Source organism: Cynocephalus volans, chromosome 8, assembly GCF_027409185.1.
Source record: "Cynocephalus volans isolate mCynVol1 chromosome 8, mCynVol1.pri, whole genome shotgun sequence".
NCBI classification, from domain to species: domain Eukaryota; kingdom Metazoa; phylum Chordata; class Mammalia; order Dermoptera; family Cynocephalidae; genus Cynocephalus; species Cynocephalus volans.
The window spans coordinates 135176841-135190318 of NC_084467.1; the positions used below are offsets into that span (position 1 = coordinate 135176841).

Here is a 13478-nt window from a genome sequence, read left to right on the forward strand (position 1 = left end):
GTTATTTATATAATAAGGAATAAGTCTATATTACTTGTGGAATTAAAAAAATCCACATTAGGCAATTAAAGGAAACTAGCCCCTTCCTTTCAGAGAAAGGGTTATGGGAAACAACTTCTAGTAGATACGTCAGAAAAGATGAACTGGGTCATTAGTACAGCTGTGCAGAAGCTTTTCCATTCTTACACGGGGCAGTCAGATGGTAGTACCCTTTCACCAGCAGTGATTCAGAAAAGCTTGATGCTGTTTCCTTGTGTATGTACATCTCTTGAACTATTATATCATATTTATGGTGGTGCCTAGAATGTACTTTGTTTGCTATTTACAGCTAGGGAGAATCAGTGGAGTCAAGCTGTTAACTGGGATAGATCACTCTCTCCCTTGTATATAAAACCTTCTGTTTGTAGAAAAACCAGTGGTGACATAGCTTGCAAGCAGAATCACTAAAAGAAGGAATGAAATTGTGTCTGACTCCTTTTGTCTTTGAGATTGACCCACACCTTGGACTTCATGCCTTTAGTTAGTTTTGTTAATTCATTCAGTACATCCATCAGCTGACCCATTGGTAGGAGTATTGTTTTAGGTGCTTCTGGAATGCATAAACAAGACAGGATTATAGTTCTCCAAGAGTTTTCGGGAACATACCAATCAAGGTCTATGCCCTGGTATACACCCTTGCATCATTGTCTTACTCAATCACAAAACCTTCATTCCAGATTAGTCTATGTGTTTTCCCTATGCCTGAGTGCCAATGGCAAAATTATACATATTTGGGATGGGATAAAGCTTTATTGCCTGTTTGGTGTTTTTTTGTTTTTGACTGGTAAGGGGATCGCAACCCTTGGCATGGTGTGGTCTGCACCATGCTCAGCCAGTGAGTGCACCGGCCATCCCTACATAGGATTCGAACCTGTGGCCGCGGCGCTACCAGTGCCGCACTCTCCCGAGTGAGCCATGGGGCCGGCCCCTGTTTGGTGTTATTAAGGGAGATGTGGCCCTTCAGAGAACTGAGATGTTTGTGTTTTAAAACCTTGTTTGGTTCCTTTTCATTTTCCCTTTTGGATCTCCTGTAAAACCCAGTGCCTCCTGGCAGTGGGGTTAAGTCCCCAGGCTCAAGCCATTTTTCTTTCCCTTTTCCTCATCAAAATACAGCTGCATCTCTGCGTAGGATGTTAGATGGCTTTTATCTTTGTACTTTTCTGTATTTGATTTTATTTTCTGCAATAAGTATGCATTATTGACATGACCAGAAAATAACGTAAACACTATTTCATGGTAAAAACAAAACTTGATTGCTTCTTGTTCAATTCCTTCAGGTCTCAGTAGGAGGCAGACCAATGCAGCTTAAATATTAACCCAAGTAAAGCTTATTCTTGCCCCTTCTGGGATGTATTTTCTTACCTCAGTCAGCATTAACTCCAGCTACCCAGCCTGCTAAGTCATAAATCTTGGATACTTTCTTACCCTCCACATCCAAACATTATCTAATTCTGTCAATTGTTCTTTGAATATCTCTCAAATATGCCTTCTTTGTAACCCACTTGCTACTGCCTTAGTTTAGACCTTTATCATCTCTCACCTGTATTACCACATCACCCTTCTATTGCATCTCAGTTGCATCTCCCTCCAGTATGGTCTCCTAAACCATGCCCCTCACCCCCCTTACCTAACATCCTTCACTGGATCCCCACTCTTACAAGGGTCTGAATCAGAATGTCTCAGCAAGGCCTAAAAACTCATTAAGTCCTGATACCACTTTTACCTCTTGCCACTTCTTGGGAAGCACCCTACACTTTCCAGTACTCAGCTATCTTCATATCCCCTAGATGGTTCTAGCTCCTTCTTGCCTTGTGGACTTCAACCTTGTTTTCCTTTGCTTAGAATGTCCCTCCTCGTTTCCTTGACAACTAACTCCTCCTACTGGTTCAGAAAGGTAGGCTGAGTTACCTTTTCTCCATTCTCTCTTCTCTCTCCTCCAGCTGCCAGCCATGGTAATAATTCCATCTGCTCCCACTGTGTCCAGAAGATAATAACATCAACAATAATGATAATAACTGTAATACTGATTGAGCACTTCTATATGCCGATGTCTGTACATGAAGCATTGTAGGCATTATCTCATTTAGTCCTCTTAATGATGCTGCTAGGTAGGCATTTTTTAAAACCCCTTTTTATTTAATACTTATCCCATTGTTTTGAAGTGGCTTAGTTATCTGTCTCCCTAATAGACATCTTATTCATCTTTCTATCCCTAGCAACTAGTACAAGTTCAATACATGTGTTTTTTGGAATATGATGAAGCCAGCATTAGCATTTAACCAAGCCTTGATCCCAAGGATTGAGTGATGTGAGATTTTTCAGGACCATAGTGGGAGAGATTGGGAGTCTGGGCAGCGGCTTTCAGAGTTCCTCCAATCATATTATATGGTATTGCCTTTGCACTAACTGGCATGGCCATCCTTCCAGTTGTTTGAGGAAACAAGTTACCTTGTTTGCTACCTTTCTTCACACCTGAACCTCAAGAAAATATGAAATCTTCCAACTTCTATTTCCACAGCAACCACCCTAATCCAGATAACTGTCATCTATCCCATGGACTTGCCCAATAACTTCCTTTTGTTCTCTAGCTTCTCTTCATTCCATTTCTGCTCCCCTCCACGTCAACCTATAAAATAGGTTGATTAAAAAAATCCAAAGCCCTTAATTATCTTTCCTTTGCACTCAGCAACAAAAAAAATCCAAACAACATGACTAGGCTCCTGCTTAATGCTCCAACCTCAATCTTATACCCCCACTCACTGTGCTCAAGCCTCCTGGCCTCCTGTTCCTCAAAGAAGTCAAAGTTGTTCAACATAAGGACCTTCACACCCATTGTCTTCTGTTTGGAATGCTCTTCCTCCCCATGGTTGGTATGGCTGGCTCCTCATCATCTAGGTCTTAGCTCAGATCACTTCCTCAGAAAGTTCTTCCCTGACCACTCCGTTTTGTTTTCTTCTCAACACATATCACCACCTGCAATTATCTTAACATGTTTTATTATTTATATTTTTCACTAGAAACATAAGCTTCTAAGTGCAGGGGCATCTTCTGTTTTATTCACTGCTGTATCCCTAGCACCATATATATATATATATATATATATATATATATATATATATATATATATATATATATTTTTTTTTTTTTGCAGGGGGTGGGAGGGGGCGGGCAGCTGGCCGGTATGGGGAACCAAACCCATGACCCTGGTGTTATAAGGCTGCGCTCTAACCAACTGAGCTAACCGGCCAGCCTAATATTTTTTGAACAAATAAATGAAATAATGAAAAGGCAAGACTCTTCTGGTGTGTATATAAGATGGCCAGAAGACTCCCAACAGAAATTAATCCCTGTGTTCCTACTATTCTTTAACTGCTGGGAAGGGAGAGTTGAGGCACAAAAGCAGTTGGGATCTATCAGATGCTATCACTATACAGTTGGTAGAAGCGGTAATCAAAATAGCTGCATAAGAAGCAAACTGGTAGGTCTGCCAATGATGGCTAGTGCTGAACTCAACTGAATGCTGAGGCCAGTTCTGTTTTGGTTGAACAGTGCTGCCTGCTCTGGGTGGCCATGGGAACTTCCACAAATCCACTTTGTAAAAAGGTCCACAGAGGGCTGGCCAGTTAGCTCAGTTCATTAGAGTACCGTGTTGTAACATCAAGGGTTCAGATCCACTTACCTATCAGCCACCAAAAACCAAACAGAAGTCCACATGAAGCAGTCTGTTTTGGTAAAACTGGTCCATTTGTTCAGGGCATCCTGACTTGTAGAAAAGTGGCCGTACCAAGCAGTTTGGAGTAGGGACAGAGGGATGAGCGCGGCCTGGTTAGCTGATACTGGTTTGCTGGCTGAGTGCTAGTCTTCAAGCGTCTGCTCCTCTCATCATTCCCCTTTCACCTATCTTTAACCTAAATTCACATACACTTTTGCCTTGCAAAATCTAAGCGATTAACTGTAGTATCTTATCTATGTCCTAAATCTGTCTGCATCATTTTTTCTTTGATTATGAAGTCCCAAGGACCTTTCAAACTACTTAATTGTCCCATTGTTTCAAGCCTTACTTATGTCTCTTTATCTAGTTCAACTATTGTTGACGGACACTGACAAGTACGGTTTACAAAGCATAAAGCATCCCATGACAAAGGCATGGTGTGCATACAAGCTAGTGATTCTGGCTTCTGGCTAGTACTTCTATTCTGTTCCTCGATGGTCACTGTAAACTTGCAATGATTCACACAGTACCAGACGGGGCTCCTGCGAGTCTACAGAACAAGCTCCAGACTCCCCAGGCCCACGCTACCACGCAGGGTGCCCTTTCGGACTTGCAGGAAGTTGTCTCGCTCCCCTTTCTGCCGTATATGCGATCGCCGGGGGGTGGAAGTGGAAAGCAGGCAGTTGTCGCCGGTGTCACGATCTGCCAGCGTGAAGCCTCCCTCACAGGGAGCCAGGGCCATCCGAGGGCTCCCACGCTGGGTACCGGTGCGCCCGACAAGGGGCGGGGCGCTGTGACGGTGGGCGGAGCCTAGCGGCCGCCGGGACCACCAATAACATGTTGAGCCAGCGCCGGTCTTGCGCGTGACGCGGCGGAGCTGACTGGCAGGTTGGGGGCGGGGGCCGGGGAGCCGGCGGTTTATCTTCGGCGGCCGCTAGGCTGGCGGCGTTGCGGGTCCTGGGTGTCCGGCGAGCTTCCCGGAGCAGATCTTGCCGCCGGCCACACTGCGACGGCTTCCCGGCTCCGACCTCTTTGCCGAGGTCGCGGCAGCCGGGCTCGGGCCTCAGGTAATGCCAGGCTCCCGCTCCCCTCCTCACTTCCCGCCCAGGGCCATCCGCTTCCTAGAGGAAGGGGAGACGTGGCGGCGGCAGCGACCGCGGGCCGGCGGGCCTGGCCTCGTCCTGGGCTGTCCTGAGGCGGGCGAGGCCCGCGGCCGGGGGCGGGGAAGGCTCCGCGAGTCCCGGGAGTTCAGGAGGAGCGGGCAGGAAAGTTACCGTCGGGCACCCGGATTGCTGGCCGCCTTTGAAACCTCGCACGCTTGTTTGGTGCCCCAAATCCCGTGGCATCTTTCAAGCCGATAGTAAGGAAAGTTAAGAATTAGAAGACTTTTTATTCTTTAAAAAGCGAAACTAAAAAAATGCACCTAGGAAGTCAGCCTCTGATTGATTTAGGAAAACTGTGTGAAGGGAAGGACGGCACTACAAGACATCGACGTCTATGTGGCCACCAAAACCTTTAATCAAGCTCATGTTTCATTTTAAAATGTTAGGGTGTAGTTTCTGTCGTTGTCCTTAAATGTTAATAGCCATGTAATCTAAGTGATATGTATATTTAGAAGTTATTTGTGAGAAACCGCTATAAACTTATTCTCTATATTTATATACAGGTTAAGTTCATTGGTCACTTTTTAATAGTTAAGTGGCTGCATCTGTTTCGTTCTTTTTCTTGCTTCGAGTTGGGCGGTATCGATGAGTGACTTGTTAGGGAAGTCTATGTGTTGTCAAGGCATGAGGATGGGTTTTGGGAGGAACTCTGATGCACTGAAGAGAAATCATTTAGAAATGCACGTGTCTCAGTGCATCACGCGTTTAGAACTCCTCCGAGGTTTCACATTCTTCAGGACAAACAAAGACCAAAATACCACTCTTCCTATCTCCAACTCCTTTGGGCCACTTTCCTCCTGGCTTTGCAAGCTTAAACCACTCTGGCTTTATTTTTGTTCCTGGAAAGCCTCTTTCTCTTTCCTATCTCCTGGCCTTTAGAGGTTTCCTCCACCTTCTAATTCTCTAATCCTCTCCCTTCTCCCTACTCCTATACATTCCTCAAATATCAGCCCAAATGTCACTTCCTCTGGAAACCACCCCATCCTGGTTAAGCGGTCTTAGCACTCTGTATTCTCCTTAACAGCAGTTAATCATCAATTATAATGTGTTGTGCTAATTAATTAGATGCTTTAATTTAACGAAGGCTGGGCTAGTCTATGTTATGTCTTAATTCTCAGGGTCTAGCCCAATATGTGGCACAGTGAAAGAAGGGATGCATTGGAGAACAGAGGAAGGGACTTTTGATGAAATATTAGCTAGGGAAGAGTGCCTATTTCCTATGGGAAAGAAATGGAAAAGTTTTTTACAAAGGCCAGTCAAATTCCATTGGTCAAAGGGGAGGCCTTTGTTTTGGAATTTGCCACATTGGATAAATGATTCTACTAACTATACTGATGTAAATGAGAATTTGTTCGTGTTCTTCAGTTTTGCTAATTGACTTAATAACCCAGTTCTGTGATGCATAAAAGCTGTAGGGTTGTACTAGGGCAAACCTCTGTTTGAAGGAAGTGGGAGAAATCTTATGTTTTGGATTGTAAATTCTACCCCAATTTCTCTTTTCCCTCACTGAATCTCAGGATGATGTAGCCAAGTTCTTCACCTGGAGTAGTCACTCAGTATTTATTTGTGATACAGATTTATATGTTCTTTTCAAATTTTTAGGCTAAAGTTGACACTTCTTTCCAACACGGTTCATTTGTTTCTCAAACCAATTGCTTTTCTTTTGCTTTCTTAAGGCAAATTAGATACTTATCACACTGAGCATTACATAATTGCAATGTGCAGATTAGATTCTTAAGCAATTCTTGGTCAGTGCGTTGTATTTTTAAATAGCTTTATGTCACCTAGGGGGAAAATATTTCCACTGACACTTACTGGCTGAGTGACTTTGAACAGTTTCTTAGCATTTCCGAATCTCCTGCATATTTAAGAATGGAAAAAAAATTTTTAATGGAAATTTTAAAACTTAAATGAGGTATGTGGTACATCTATTGTGGCTGCTTGAGCACTATAAGTGTTACTGGCATAGTAAACTCTACTGCCTGGTTCCTTCACTGCTGGACTTCTTGAGAGACTAGTCTTATGATCACTGTTTTCACTTCCTCAGCTCATTTTGCAACCCACTCTTTGTCCTTTCTGAAACTGTATATAGTTGTGAAATATCTTGTGTCTCACTCCCCTTTTTTTCCTACCTTTTTTTTTTTCCGGTCTTGAATTTTCTGTGGAATATGAACACAGATTACCTTTTCTTTCTTTCTTTCTTTCTTTTTTTTTTTTGGCAGCAGGCTGATAAAGGGAACAAACCCTGTACCTTGGTGTTATCAGCACCACACTTTAACCAACTGAGCTAATCTGCTGGCCCAGATTACCTCTTCTTGAGTCCTCTAACTTGATTGTCAACATTGCTTGCTTCTGGTTCTCCTCTGATCTCTCCTAGGTCTTTCTTTTTTACTGTTCTTTAAATGCCCCATAATATTGGGGGAAATTACTTACCTATCTGTAAAATGGGATAATAGTATCGACTGCATAGTTGTTATGATGATTAAATGAGCCATAGTAAGTACTATGTAAATGTTTGCTTTATTGTTTCCTAGGTCACCTCCCTGGGAGACTTCCTTCATGTGCCTTGGCCACCACCTGTACACTGATGAGTCTCAGATCTCTATCTTCAGCCAAGACTTGTATATTCAGCTGCCTATATTCATCATAATCACATGGCTGACCCATAGGCACATCATGTGGAGTTTATCTACTCTTTCTCTTCCACCTTTACTTACTTGGCATAATGGCACACCTGTAGCCTATATATGACCTTAGTGAGTTAGAACTCACTTGGGGTCTGTATTTCCAACTGTCTTCTATGTAGCCAGCTGGATATCTCAAAGACTCGTCAGCTTAATGTTTGTAAATTTATCTCATCTCCCTTGTCTCTTCCCTCTTCATTAATTCATTTCTTCATTTAATAAACACATATTATTTGAGCCTTACTTAAGGCCTTTGCCTTTTTGTGTGTAAACTCCCTAGCACACCCTCCCCATTGTTTCCTGAGTTGTTTTCCTAAAGACAAATATCAAGTCACCCTCTGTTTAAAAAATTAGCTTCTTGTTTATGTGATAAGTTCCAGACTCCTTAGAATGGCCCCTAAAGCCCCTTGACCTTTTGTTCTTGCCCTTCCATGTACCCTGAGCTCCATCCTTATTCCTTCCCTTCATCTAAGATTTAACCTACATTTTAGTTTCTTCCAGAAGACCTTTCCTAATTGCCCCTAAGCTCTTTGGACACTAGGCTTGTGTTCCCTTCATATTCTATTTACATCTCAATCACTGTTCCATAATATCTGTAGGTGTTATAATTATGTTTTTGTGTCTTTCTCCCACTAGATTTTCACTCTTTGAGAGCACAGATTGTTGTAGTCATCTTCATATCCCTAGAGCCTGGCATAGAGTAGATGTCCATAAAATGTCTGAATTAGTGAATCTGTCACCAAGGTCTGTACTTTTACATATGTTCTTCATAGAGTGCACCCTTCCTCGCATCCTTATTTGTGCCTAGCAAACTTATATTCCTTCTCTGAACCCTGGTTCTAATGTCACTTTCTCCATGAGGACTCTTGACTTCTTTAAGTTGTTAATTATGACTCTTTGAGGCATTCTGTGTGTACGTATAAATAATACAATGGGGTTGACCTCTGTATTACAATATTGAAGGATGAGGTACTTAATGTGTGTGAATTTTCAGATAATTGGCACATACCTTTTAAGTGTCAGAACTTTAAAAAAAATCATTTCACCGCAAATTAAAAATTTTTTTCTTGAATTCGGTGTTTAAACTACTACAGCTTTTTTTCTTTTTTTAAAAAAAATATGTGCCAGGGTCATTAAAGCATGAACTTCAGCTAAGATCTGCTTTGACACACTGATATGTTGAGGAACTGATAAGAAACATGATACTTTTGGTCCTATACTAAAAGACCTATCCTCTTTTTTTTTTTTTTTTTTTGCATCTGGCTGGTACAGGGATCCAAACCCTTGACCTTTGTGTTATAACACTGTGCTCTAACTGACTGAGCTAACCAGCCAGCCCTTTTTCTTTTAAATATTGGTTTCTATTTACAAAAAATTCTTTCCTCCTTTACTGTCATCTGTAGTTATACTTCTGGCAGTCACTACTTTTTCCTATTTAAAAATGGGGTTGGGATTACCCACCTTGTGGGGTTATTGTTAGAAATAAGAGATAAAGTGTATAAAGATCTTAGAGAATTTAGCAAATAGTAAGTACCCACTAAAGAGAACTTACTACTACTAATAATGCTACTGTTAATAATTCTAATAACGGTTATCATTCTAATTATTTGAATTGTTTCAGGAGAACAATCTCAAGGTTGAGAGCTTTTCCATTGTAGTAAAGGGCATGGCACTTGTCAGCAAATTGTTTTTCAGAATCTTTTAGGCAACCTATGTTTAGAATTGGGTCCTAAATGGCTGATTTAATAAAAAATCTAAGCTCTAGAACAGATCATGTTAATATTGTGTAGACAATTAAAATCCCAAACTAGGTAAATATTCTCATTAATTGTTTTATATTTATCTTTTAGTATTAACAGATAAAGTTAGGAATAAAAGTGATTCTTCAGTGTCACCTCTCATACTAGCCTGTTAATGATTGCATCATGAACATGTGATGAGCAATCTTGTTTTACATCCTTAATGTATGTGAAAATACTTGGTAACTACCTATTAATTCATTCAACAAATTGTATTAAGTGTAGAACATGTTCAGACACAGTTCTAGATACTTGGATGAAAATGGTGAACAAGAAAAAATTCTACTATTCATGGGGATTACAGTCATGTGGGGTAGATAGAAAATAAACAATGTAATATATTGGGCGATAATAAGTGCTCTGAAGAAAAATAAATCAGGGTAAGGGGAGAGAAGGGGAGTAGGGTTTCCACAATGTTTTAGATAGCATTGACAAGGAAGTTCCTGAGGAGGGGGCATTTGAGTAGAGAACTTGAATGAAGTAGAGGAGAATGCCTTGAGGGTATCTGGGGGTAGATGTTCCAGGCAGAGGGAGTAGCAAAGTCCTTTAGGTGGGAATGAGCTTGGCTTGTTCAGGAAACAAGGCCAAAGTAACTAGAGTGAGAGAATTGTAGGAGATGAGGTTGAAGGTGTTAGGGGGTAAGCCATGAGTGGTAGGTAATGAAGGAGTTACTAGACCGTGGTGAGGACTTAGAACAAAATCCAGTGTTTTGAAAGGTTTTGAGTAGAGGAGTGACTAGATCTGATTTACTTTTTTAAAGGATTACTTTGGGCACTGGGTTTTAAAAATAGACCAGTTAAAACAAAAAGAAAAAAAGAAAACAAAAAATGATTAAAGGGAAAGAAAACCAGAAAAAATAAAAATAAAAAATTAGACCAGTTAGGAGGCTACTACAGTAAGAGGTGATAATGGTATAGAATGCACTGAGAGTGGTAAGAGGTTACAAATGGACTTGCCATTGGACTGGATAAGGGAAAGTAAAGAATCAAGGAAGACTCCTAGGTTTTTGAAAAAGAAAAAATCTGAGCAGAGAGTGACAGGTAGTCCCATTAACTAAGATGGGGAAGATGAGTAGAATTGGAGGGAATGTCAGTTGTTCAGTTTGGGCCACGTTAAGCTTGAGATGCCTATAAGACATCCACATGAAGGTGTCAAGTAGACCACTGAATGTGAGTCTGGAACTCTGAGAAGTCGCCCTGGTAGTGGGAGAGAGTTATCAAAGAAGCAGTGTGAAGGTATCAGAGTAAGTGAACTGGTGGTGGCCAGAGGGTTAGATGATGAAAATCAATTATGGACATGGTATAGTTATTGGTAACAGTAAATTCTATGGAAGATGTGACTGGGACTTAAAAATGGCTTGTTGGAGACAGGAAGAAGTCAAAGAGCTTAGAGCTAGGTATCTGATGGATCTGGGTACATGGATGTTGAAGTAAAGGTGTGGAAGAATTAGTGGTAGGGAAAGTGGGGGATAGAGGGTGCATAGAGAGTGAGTGAGGTGTTTAAATCCTGTGAATGATGTGAGTGCCCAGGAAAACAGTGCATACCTGCAACAAGGAAAGGTATCAGGTGTGGTAATCTGGTTGAGATATTTAAGGAAGGAAAGAAAAAAACAGTGGTAACCTGGAAGTAATAGTAAACACGGGGACTACACACCCTTCAGGTCCTATCTTAATGGGAGGACAAGAAGAAACTGGCAAACCTCGCATAAAAGGTCAATGATCCATGTTAGCACTTAGAAACCATTTAGCATTAATTACAGTTTGAGTTTTTGTCTTTGCAACAGCTAAAGTAGTTTGCCTAGCTAGTGTCTTGGTTGGTAAGGTGATAGATTCACAGAGGTCCTATTTTAGATGGTGGTTGAAAATTTCATCCTATCTTCACCTCTCACCTGGATGATTGCAGTAGTCTGCAAACTGGCCCTTTGCTTACACTCTTGCCCTTGTGGTCTGCTTTCCACTCAGAGGCCAAAATGATTCTTTTGTCTAAAGAAGGAACAATTGAGCTGAGCGTTACTATAATTTGCCTTCATTTCCTGCATACACAGCCATACACTGACATGCATGGCAGGAAGAGCTCAATTCAGAGATAGTCTCATAATCTTATGTTTTACATGATTTGAGGATTTGGTCAAAATTGAGGTGAGCCGTTTTAAGTAATAGTTCTCCTTTCTAACATCTGTATATATGACAGTAGTAAAATTTGTCAATATTTTCTTGGAAGCCACATGGTATTTAAGCCACATTTGAGAAAGTATATAATTATGGCATTTTATTTACTCTCATCTACTACATCTTAAAAACAAACATGAATTTGAGGGATGATGCAAACTTAATGTTCGGTTATCATTTAGCCTGCAGGAAGTGGACATGTAACTGTCGGATCACTTAGTTTTTAAAACTTAGTTATTGAAAGTAAAACACTGGCACTTTAGTATCTTTTTTTGCTATGATAACCCTGAGCAGTAGTATTTATCTCCATTTTCTAGATAGAGACAGATTTAGAGAGATTGGAGGATTTACCCAAGGACACAATGGTATGACAGAGCAGGGATTTAAACCTCTTGAACATCGTTGTTTTGATGTTTTTCCACCGTATTACATTTCTCATTTCCTGTTAGGTAGAGAAAATCAGGGCTAAAGTTATTAACATAAACTATGATATAATGATAAAGATTTTGTTATGAAGAGAGAACCTTTTTTCCTTTGGCTCACTTCTGAAATAAGTAGATTAAATTCCTATGGCAGTGCTTGTATAAACTCAGTACCTGTATTTTAGCCATCTCCCCCCTACCCCATTTCCATGCTTGTGCCTCCCCGCTTCTCTTCTTTTTAAAATTGCTTTATTGAGGTATGATTGGTCATACAAAAAACTGTATGTTTTAGCTTTTGATTAAGGTTTTCTCTAGACTAGGCTGATGGTTCCTAATCTCATCACCAAGGATTCCTTTAATTTTTAACTTTTTTATAGTGTACCCCCGTTTAATTTTTTTTCTTTTACCTGTTAAATAGCATTTATCTGTCTGTCAAACTTAGTTTATTAAGTATTTTTTTCACCTTTTAATTAGTGCCTCTAATCGACATGAGATAACTATTTAAAGTAGTTTGTGCATACCCTTAAGAGTCTAGGGGACCCCCCCCCACCCCCAATTAAGAACAGTTGTAGGGCCAGCCCGTGGCTCACTTGGGAGAGTGTGGTGCTGATAACACCAAGGCCAGAGGTTCAGATCCCTATATAGGGATGGTCCGTTAGCCTTCTTGGGAGAGTGTGGTGCTGATAACACCAAGGCCGCAGATTCAGATCCCTATATAGGGATGGTCGGTTAGCCTTCTTGGGCGAGCGTGGTGCTGACACCACCAAGTGAAGGGTTAAGATCCCCTTACCAGTCATCTTTAAAAAAAAAAAAAAAAAGAACAGTTGTAGATCTAATTGTTGTGTAGGATGTACAGTATAAGGCTGTTAACGGTAAAGATGATGTTCATTGGCATCCTCCCAGCATATATCTTCCTCTGGATTCTGTAAGTTTAGAGCACTGTTACTTAGACTATTTGGTTATGGTATTAACCAATACATTCAGTCTCTCTCCTAATGCATGCCTATTGTGCTCCAGGTATTCCCCACTAGATTTTGGGGATTCAAGGAGAAAATGCTACATAGTTTCTCTGTCTTTGAGAAGCTTAGGCTTAGTGTAAGAGGCTGATAGTATCATTCTCTGATTATAGGATGAAATAACGTGAGATGAGGTGCAGTGTGCAGTGGGACTGCAGATAGGGTAAGATGAGAGATGGTGGTCAAGGGAACCTTAGCAGAAGTGAGTTAGAGGCAACCTAGTGATTAGACAGTAGGTTGTAGGATCCAATAATCCTTGTTTTGAATTCCAGTTCTGCTGTTGGAGAATTATATGATTTGAGACATGTTAAATCACCTCCCTACACTATATACTTCTCATCTGTAAAATACCTATCTAAAGTTGTAAAGTTTAAATAAGAAAATGTAAGCCTGGCTGGTTAGCTCACTTGGTAGAGCATGGTGCTTGATAACACCAAGGTCAAGGGTTGAGATGCAAAAACAAACAAAAAGTAAA

At 40.9% G+C, this 13478-nt stretch overlaps 1 protein-coding gene across 1 annotated transcript in view; it reads left to right on the forward strand.

Moving 5' to 3' along the window:
* Positions 1–4654: 4654 nt before the first annotated feature.
* Positions 4655–13478, forward strand: part of SOAT1 (sterol O-acyltransferase 1) — a 66518-nt gene continuing 57694 nt past the window's right edge. Inside the window, exon 1 of the mRNA XM_063104724.1 lies at positions 4655–4818. The gene's annotated coding sequence lies outside the window, so the exon portion shown is untranslated. The remainder of the gene's footprint in view (positions 4819–13478) is intronic.